Source organism: Nicotiana tabacum, chromosome 5, assembly GCF_000715075.1.
Source record: "Nicotiana tabacum cultivar K326 chromosome 5, ASM71507v2, whole genome shotgun sequence".
NCBI classification, from domain to species: domain Eukaryota; kingdom Viridiplantae; phylum Streptophyta; class Magnoliopsida; order Solanales; family Solanaceae; genus Nicotiana; species Nicotiana tabacum.
Window position 1 is genome coordinate 145,200,310 of NC_134084.1, and position 10,127 is coordinate 145,210,436.

A 10,127-nucleotide genomic window follows, 5' to 3' on the forward strand; every position below is an offset into this window, starting at 1 on the left:
TGTATTATAGACCTCAACCACACACACTCTCGACTTGCTTCATGAATAGCAATTATCTCAGCATGATTAGATGAAGTAGCCACAATTGATTGCTTAGTCGATCGCCAAGATATGACTGTGCATCCACAGATAAACACATAACCTGTTTGAGATCGAGCCTTGTGTAGGTCAGATAAATACCCAGCATCAGCATAACCAACAAGATCGGGACTGCAATTATTGTCATAAAATAAGCCCATATCGGTAGTCCCTTTTAGATACCGCAATATGTGTTTGATTCCATTCCAATATCTCCTTGTAGGAGCAGAGCTATATCTTGCTAAGACATTAACTGAAAAAGTTATGTCAGGCCTTGTAGTATTAGCAAGATACATTAGTGCACCAATTGCACTAAGATATGGTACTTCAGGACCACGTAGCTCTTCATTCTTTTCTTGAGGTCGAAATGGATCCTTATTCACATCAAGTGATCGAACAACCATCGGAGTACTTAATGGATGTCCTCCATCCATGTAAAACCGTTTCAATACCTTTTCTATGTAGGCAGATTGATGAACAAAAATTCCATTTGCCAAATGTTCAATTTGCAAACCAAGGCATAATTTTGTCTTTCCGAGATCTTTCATCTCGAATTCCTTCTTTAAATATTCAATTTCCTTTTGGAGTTCTATAGGAGTTCCAATAAGGTTTATGTCATCAACATATACGGAAAGTACAACAAATTCCGAAGTTGTTTTCTTTATAAAAACACATGGGCAAATGACATCATTTATATAGCATTCCTTTAATAAATACTCACTAAGACGATTATACCACATTCGTCCTGATTGCTTTAGACCATACAACGATCTTTGCAATTTGATTGAAAACATTTCCCGGGACTTTGAATTATTTGCGTTTGGCATTTTAAATCCATCGGAAATTTTCATATATATCTCATTATCAAGTGAGCCATAAAGGTAGGTGGTAACCACATCCATTAAATGCATGTCAAGCTTTTCATGGACAGCAAAACTAATGAGATAGCGGAAAGTTATAGCATCCATAACGGGTGAATATGTCTCTTCATAATCGACACCAGGCCTTTGTGAAAATCCTTGTGCAACAAGGCGCGCCTTATATCTTTGTACCTCGTTTTTCTCATTTCTCTTGCGTGTAAAAACCCACTTATAGCCAACAGGCTTAACACCATTAGGTGTTTGGACTACAGGCCCAAAAACTTCACGTTTTGCAAGTGAGTTCAACTCTGATTGGATTGCTTCTTGCCATTTTGGCCAATCAAGTCTTTGTCGACATTCTCCAACAGATTGAGGTTCAAGATCCTCACTTTCTTGCATAATGCTAGATGCAACATTATATGCAAAGACATAATCCACCACTATATCCACTTGATTCAACTTTGTCTCAATATCGATTGGATTTATTGATAGTTCCTTATTTTCTTGAGTCTCGGGCTCAGTGGATTCCTCATGAATCTAAGAATTTATTAAATTGTGGATTTCTTCATGAGATTCTTTCGTAGTGCCATTTTGATCATTTATTTTCCTTTTTCTAGGATTTCGATCTTTGGAACCTAATGGTCTGCTACGTTTTAGGCGTGCTTTTGACTCATTAGCTATGACACTAGAAGATTGTCCAATAGGGACATCAATACGGATTGGAACATTCTCTATAGGGATATGTGATTTTGTTATCCTTTTCAAATCCGTAAATGCATCTGACATTTGATTTGCGATTCTTTGCAAATGGATAATCTTTTGCACCTCTTTTCACAAATAGAGGCACGTGGATCAAGATGAGATAATGATGGATGTTTCCACAAAATTTCTCGTTTGGTTTCACCAACTTCTCCCCCTAATTTTGGGAAAAGTGTCTCATCGAATCGACAGTAAACAAATCCCCCGTCAATGTTTCTAGGTAGCGAATGATGGAGGGCGATTAAAACCCAACATATATTCCTAACCTTCTTTGCGGACCCATTTTGGTGCGATATGGCGGTGCTACAAGCACATATACTGTGCATCCAAAAATTCTTAAATGGGATATATTAGGTTCATGACCCAAAACTAGTTGCAACGGGGAATATTTATGATAATTTGTTGGTCTGAGACGAACTAGCATTGCTGCATGCAAAATGGCATGACCCCAAACAGAAGTGGGCAGCCTCGTTTTCATGAGTAACGGTCTTTCTATCAATTGCAGAAGTTTAATTAAAGACTCCGCAAGACCATTTTGAGTGTGAACATGAGCTACAGGATGTTCCACTTTTATCCCAATTGATAAGCAATAATCATTAAATGCTTGGGATGAAAACTCAGCAGCATTATCAAGTCTAATAAACTTAATTGGATTATCGGGAAATTGTGCCCGTAATCGAATTATTTGTGCCATTAATTTTGCAAACGCGAGGTTGCAAGATGACAATAGGCACACATGAGACCATCTAGAAGATGCATCTATTAAGACCATAAACGACCCACTAGGTGGGTGAATAGGTCCACAAATGTCCCCTTGTATACGTTCCAAAAATGCAGGGGACTCAATTCCAACCTTTATTGGTGATGATCTAATAATTAACTTGCCTTGATAACAAGAAGTGCAAGAAAATTCATCATTTAAAAGAATCTTTAAATTCTTTAATGGATGCCCATTTGAGTTTTCTATAATTCGTCTCATCATAATTGATCCAGGTTGTCCCAATCGATCAACAAAAGTATTGGAATCAGTAACCTTTTGGTTTACGGTAGAATGTGCTTCAATTATACTAATTCTTGTCCAATACAGGCCACAAGATAAAGATGGGAACTTCTCAATAACCCTCTTTTGGCCAGAGACATTCTTCGTAATGATGAGATATTCAAGATTATTCTCATCTATTGTCTCAATATGATATCCATTTCGACGGATATCTTTAAAACTCAACAAGTTCCTCTTGGACTTGGAGGAGAACATTGCATTCTCTATGATAAGTATTGTTCCTTTAGGCAAAGTTATAGTAGCTCTTCTAGAGCCTTCAATTTATTTAGTACTACCAGAAATTGTAGTAACATCTGCCTTACACATATTTAAATGAGAGAAATATTTCTTCTCTTTGAATATTGTATGTGTCGTACATGAATTAATTAAACAAATATTTTTACAGTTGAACTTTGATCCAAGTTTGTTTTGTGAGATATCCATATTTGCTTCCCATTGTTTGACATACAAAAAAAATATACGATAAACATTAGTACGAATAACAACACGTTTTTTTCTTTATTTGTTGGTACAGAACTAGTAACTTGAAGTATCATTTTGTTGTTATAATAAATGTATAAAATATAAATATTCGCAAACGATAACTACATATTCTCGGAAGTACGAACACGTAAGGATAAAGTAACAAGGGATCATAACAGATTATGTAATGAAGTATGAATAATGTAAGTTTTACATGTAACGTGATTTAACACACATTGTTTTAAAACAGATATTAAGCAAACTGATCAATTTGGATACTTTGTTTTGAGAAGACTAAGCAAGCCGAAACATTATTTTAAAGCGAACTGATACTATCCCATAAAATTATATTTAATCAAAATGAACTAACACTATTTTATAAAATAAATAATACTAATGACTACTACTCATGTAAAAAATATTTATGATTACATGATATTTATTCACTAGCTACTATATATAGGAAAAATAAAAATTAAACTACTCAATCATCTTTAACTACGGATCCATCACCGATCAGGTGGTCTATTTTCTCATCAGGGCGCTCAAAGAAGTCTGCCACATCCAAGTGGGTGATGTCAAAATCATTGTCAGAGACAAAATTAACTTCAGGGCATTTGTTCTTTAGAGATGCTTGATAAAGCTCAACCAAATGTCTTGGTACACGACAAATATTTGCCCAATGGCCTTTTCCACCGCAACGATAACATTCAGTTTTTGAACCATTTGCTTTTGGTTTCTCCTCTTTCCCTTTCCACTTTTGGTGGTTATTTTCTTTGGGGCTGGTCAACACTAGGAAAATTTCTTCCTTGTCCATGGCCACGACCACGAATAGGGCTACGGCCCTTTCCACGCTTAGCATAATGGGAATATACCTCATCCACTTCAGGCAATGGTGTAGACCCAGTGGGTCGATTTTCGTGATTTCTCATGAGCAAGTCATTGTTTCGCTTAGCCACAAGGAGAAGAGAAATCAACTCAGAGTACTTTTTGAAACCTTTCTCTCTGTATTGCTGTTGCAAGACCATATTGGAGGCATGAAACATTGTGAACATTTTTTCAAGCATATCATAATCAGTGATAGTATCTCCACAGAGTTTCAATTTAGAAGTAATTCTGAACATCGTAGAATTATATTCAGAAACAGACTTAAAGTCTTGGAGCCTCAAATGAGCCCAATCATATTGTGCTTGTGGAAGAGTGATAAACTTAAGTTGTCATATCTTTCCTTTAAGCCATTCCACAAAATAAGTGGATCTTTGACTGTGAGATATTCTATTTTCAACCCTTCATCAAGGTGATTGCGCAAGAAAATCAAGGCCTTAACACAGTCTTGGGTGGATGCTTTAGTTTTGTCTTTAATGGCGTCTCCAAGACCCATTGCATCTAAATGAATTTCAGCATCCAACACCCATGTCATATAGTTTTTGCCCGAAATTTCAAGGGCAACGAACTTTCTTTTCATAATATCAGCCATAATTAAAAGAGGAGAAAAGTTGTACCTTAATCTTCTTGAGACGGTAGAGTCTCGTGCTGATAACGTGTGATAAAACAATAAAAGTAGAAGAACAATATTGCAGAGAGAGAAAGAGAGGAAATTCTTATTGAATTTTGGGATGATTTACAATGGGGTAAGACCCCTCTATTTATAGGAAAAAAATGACTTAGCCACAAAGTAAAACTCTCTACAAGATAGACATTCACTTTAAATAGAATTCTATTCATAACACAAACATATTTTTTAAATTTATTTTGGAGAGATATATATTAGCGCTTGTTATTGTTTTTAAAATTTGAATCAATATTTCTTTTTTCATGAGAATTTACTGACTAATTGATCACGTCCAAGCACGAATCCAACCACTCTTTGCCACCCTTAATTTAAAAACCATCATCTCCGATTAAAACGACTTTCAATTAAATATTGTTTCCTAGACAGAAGACATGCATCATAAATATATAGTCATATCCCTTGTTCTGCCGTCCATGAGCTGGAGCACTACATCTGTCCATAAAATGGAGAAAAACACCAGCAATTAAGGACCCCACCTGCTTCTTTTGTTGATGACAACATTAATTAGGTTAGAAATTGAATACTTCTGTCCCAATTTATAGAAAAGATTGGAAAGAATTTCAGAAAATCATTTTGGACTGGTGTTCAAGAAAGAAAAAATTCTTTTGAAACTTTTGATCTAAAGTAAATAAAATTTTATAAGTCAAAATTATTTTTAAATGTGAAAATATGATATTTTGTTTTGGACAGACTAAAAAAAAATGTGCCATGAGAATTAAGACAGGATAAAATATTAGTGTGCTTAGCAGTCTCTTTTAAGTTCCTCAATTCATTAGTAGAGATGGACTTTAAGAGAGATGTCATTATCATCTCTAATTATCCTTATATTTCAAGTGTTACTTCAGCCATGCCCATAAATTTTGATATCAAAATTATTTGTTAGAAACAATTTTCGTCTGTTTGACTAATTACTCTAAGTGAGTAGATAGAATCAAAATAAACATGCAATATATCAAAATATAGACATATAATAAGGGTCAACTGGTTTTATGGCCTATTATAAACTTTGTTTTTAGTTTTATGACCCCATCTATTTTTTTATATATAGGAGATTTCTTTTACAAACGAGAAAATCTAAAAAGATATTTTTTAAAATCCAATATTGTAAAAAGTCACGAAGGCCTGAGACCCCATATAATAACTACGCGTCACCATTTCCAAAACTTTGAGTATACACATTGGTCGCTGTCTTTTAGGCTAATTTAACATAGTTTGATGGATATGATATATAGTTATGCCAACTCACTGAATCATTAGTTTTGAAACGGAATTTTCTTTAATGACAATAAGTTGGTTATTCCGAAACATCACAGGCAATATATGTAATCAGGATTATCACCCCTAAAATTGAAGGAAATTAAATTTGAAATTTACTAATCAAAGAAGGTAAATAGTAATACTCCCCAGTCCCAATTTATGTGAGAATATTGGGCTGGGTATAGGGTTCAAGATAAATTTTTTTTTGAAACTTGTGGTCTAATTAATTGGGGTTGTCTAAGGGGAGGTAAGAACCCGAACTGATACATACCGATACCGGTACCGCTTCATACCTGTCTGGTTTGGGGGTAAGGGTAGGGGTAGAGGATTTGGATAAAGGAAACGAGAACTGAGAGGGTACTGGAAAAAGTACCGGTAGAACCGGTTCCAATGGTACCCTTAAAGTACCGAACCGGTACCCTCAACCTTTCTTTTAAAAGGTAGCCGTTTTTGTACCCGCTAGCCAACATTTTTTTTTATAGCAGTTGGCAACAGCCAAGAAACGGCTATTTTTGGGTCCCTATCCCCTTAACAACCCCTCCCCCCTAATTTAATTTTTAACCCTAAGTTTGTTCAAATACATTTTGCCCTATTTTAAAACTATAAATACCCATTTAATTCTTTTAATTTTCACATAAAACTTCCATATCTTGCTCTATCTCTAATAGCAATTAACATTCTAGCACAATTATTAAGTTTCACATTTATTTTTGTTATACTTGTGTTGTTATTTATTATTATTTTAATTATTTATTATTAAAAATGGCTCTTAAGCTGGTAAAAAAGATTTGTAAAAGATTGACTAAGGGTAATGCTAAGGAGGAGGTCCTCCTTTTGAAACAAATCCTAATTAGTCCGGGTTTACTCGTTACATACAAGAAATGTATAATCCTACTTTTCAAGGTTTTCATTAGAAATAATGTTTGTAATGATGAAGAAAATGAAGACTTGCTGAATTATTGAATTAAAGTGGAGATAAGAAACTTTATCCTTCCAGAAATAATTCAAGAAGATGGCGACGCTTATAGTACAATACTATCTACAGGAGACGGCAGGGACATAGAAGAATAAGTGCTATTAATTTAAAGCAAAGACCAATAAAAGTCATTAAAAATTTTCATAAATAGTTCAAAAGAAATCTGTAATTTTATCTTTTTAAGTATTGAAATAAAATATTGAATTATTTCCAACTTGTAAAATTTGTATGTATTCAAGTATAATAATTTTTTAAAATTTTAATTTAAAAATACTCCTAAGTACCCTTGCTATCGCTTTAAGTAACCCCCTCCTCTTAAGATCGATAGGGGTATTGGTTTGGTACCCCTAAAAGTATCCTTACCCCTAACCCTTAAATCCCCTTAACCACAGACCCGGAAAGGACCCCCCCTCCCCCCCCCCCCATTTACTGGTACCGTCTTCGTTCCCAATCCCCATTAAGAACCAATACCCTCCCATTAGACAGTCCTAGGTCTAATAGATATAGACTATATATATTTTGTAATCGTTATAAATTATCTCACTAAGAGTAAAATGATAATTAAGTTTACAGTAATTTTTTTCTAAAATATAAAAAGATATCACTATCTTTAAGACAGACTAAAAAGGATTGAGTATTACATAAACTGCGCCAAATGCAGTAATAAAGCCAAAAAAAGTAAAAACCAATTAGATACATGTTATGGAAGACATTTCTTTCTTCTGTTACATGAAGTTATAAACCTTTCCAATTTGACGATTCAACATCACTGGTCATCTTTCTCAAAATTCGATGAATAATAGGGTTGCTTTATCATTTTAAATTGATATCATACTTTTGCATAGGGAAGAGTTTAATATCATGTCATGCGCCTAATTCACACATCATGCGTGACGTTTTCACCATTAGATCAAAATTTGTCACGATCCGAAATTCAACTAGTCGTGATGACACCTAGCTCAACCCGCTAGGTAAGCCAATTAACAACTATTCAAATTTAATGAGATTGATAGAGACAAATAAATGATAAAATATTTGACCTTTATATATTTTCAATAGACTGGTAGTACAGATTATGAGCATCTAAGATTTAGAATTTAAAAGACGGGTATGAAATAAAGTACATCATCTGTTTGAAATATACATGAACAGATTAAAATTTCTAGAGCTACCAAGATCAAGAGGCAGCTATGACCGGAATGCAGGTACATCTTCAAATCCAGCTCATGTCGTACACAACAATATCAACATCCAATATTTGCACTCAAGGTGCAGAAGTGTAGTATGAGTACAACCGACTCCATGTACTCAATAAGTAACAAACCTAATCTTAGGTTGAAAGTAGTGACGATCTGGGATAAAGGTCAGGGTCCAACTCCAATAACCAACAACAATTCATAACAACGTAACAATATAAAAAAATGGTACGAGAAAATAACTCGGAAATATGATGCTTAGCTCGTTCACAGTTACGAAAAATTAGGCATGTTTTTCAAAAGATGTTAGTAAAACTCAATTCTTTTCGCCAAGTCACCAAAAATATGATTAAGCATGAAAACTGTGATTTTTCCCAATAAAATTTCCAAAAATTTTCAGCAATAAATAAGATGTTTCATTTTTTCAGGTAGTATGAGGAAAGTACATCTCTATGACTACATATCAATATGCAAGTGAAATCATGAACGTCACCAAAATCGGGTAACATGAGGAAATGCATCTCTATGCCTGTATCTCAAGTATGCATGTACAATGCAATGCATCTCAGTGATGAACTCATGTACTCACACTCTCAATATCAAATACATATCACGTATATTCAGGAGTCCATACCCTCAGCACCAAGTTTAGAATTAGTGGTACTTTCCTCGAACAAGCCAAATTCAATACCGAGCAAGTCAAATGATGCTCCAAAAATATCATCCCGCACATACCGACCTCCAAACGGTTCGAAACTAGCCAAAAGAAACTTAAGAATATCAAATAATGCCTAAGAAACAATCCCAAATGATAAAGGTCGAATCTTTAATCAAAACTCCAAAGTCAACTAAAAAGTCAAACTCGAGCCCGCGCCTTGGAACCTGATAAAACTTACAAAATCAGACAATACATTCAATTACGAGTCCAACCATACTAGTTTCACTAAAATCTGACTCTGAATCGATGTTCAAAATTCAAATATTCACTCTATGAGACTTTAGACAAAACCCCTCAATTTATCTGTTGAAATCATCAACCAAATGTCAAAAACGAGTATAGATTCATGAAATATAATCAAAACCGAGTAGAAGACACTTATTCTAATCCATATAATGAAAATCGCTACAAAAATCATCACATTCTGAGTTCCATATCTCCAATTATGCAAAAATGACCGAAACCCCTAAAATTAGAGTACTTATAATCACTGGGCGAATCAATGAAATGAGATCGTGGAAATACCATCGCAATCTTGAAGAAGGAAAATGCACTGACCCAGAAATACATTACACAGTCACGTACAAACCTTTGCGATCATGATGAACAAACAACACTGCCTCCACAAATACTCTATGCGATCGCGAGTTGAACCATGCGAACGCCAAAGCACACAGGCTCCTACACTTCGCGAATGCGTCACCTCTTACATGGACACGTAGAAGAAATTTCGGTTCACAGTTGCCAGTCTTAACACTATGGCAAACGCTGCCTAGCGATCGCGGCCCTCCAATCGCAATCGCGATTAAGAATCTGCCCAACTCCCAATTTTTCTCTATGCGTTCACATAACATACTTCGCGATCGCAAAGACCAATCGAAGCACCAGAAACCAGAGCACACCAACAATGGAAATATGAAGAAAATGATCCAAAACAAGTCTGTAACTCACCCGGGCCCCTCGGTACCTCGTCCGAATATACAAACAAGTCTCATAACATAATACGAACCTACTTGAGGCCTCAAATCACGCATAACAACATCTAAACGACGAATCACACCTCAGTTCAAACTTAAATGAACTTTTAATTTTCAACTTTCAAAACTCGAGCCGAAACATAACATATCAAGTTCCAAATGACATAACAAAGTTATTTCTACTCCCGCAACCACAATCTAAATCTGATAT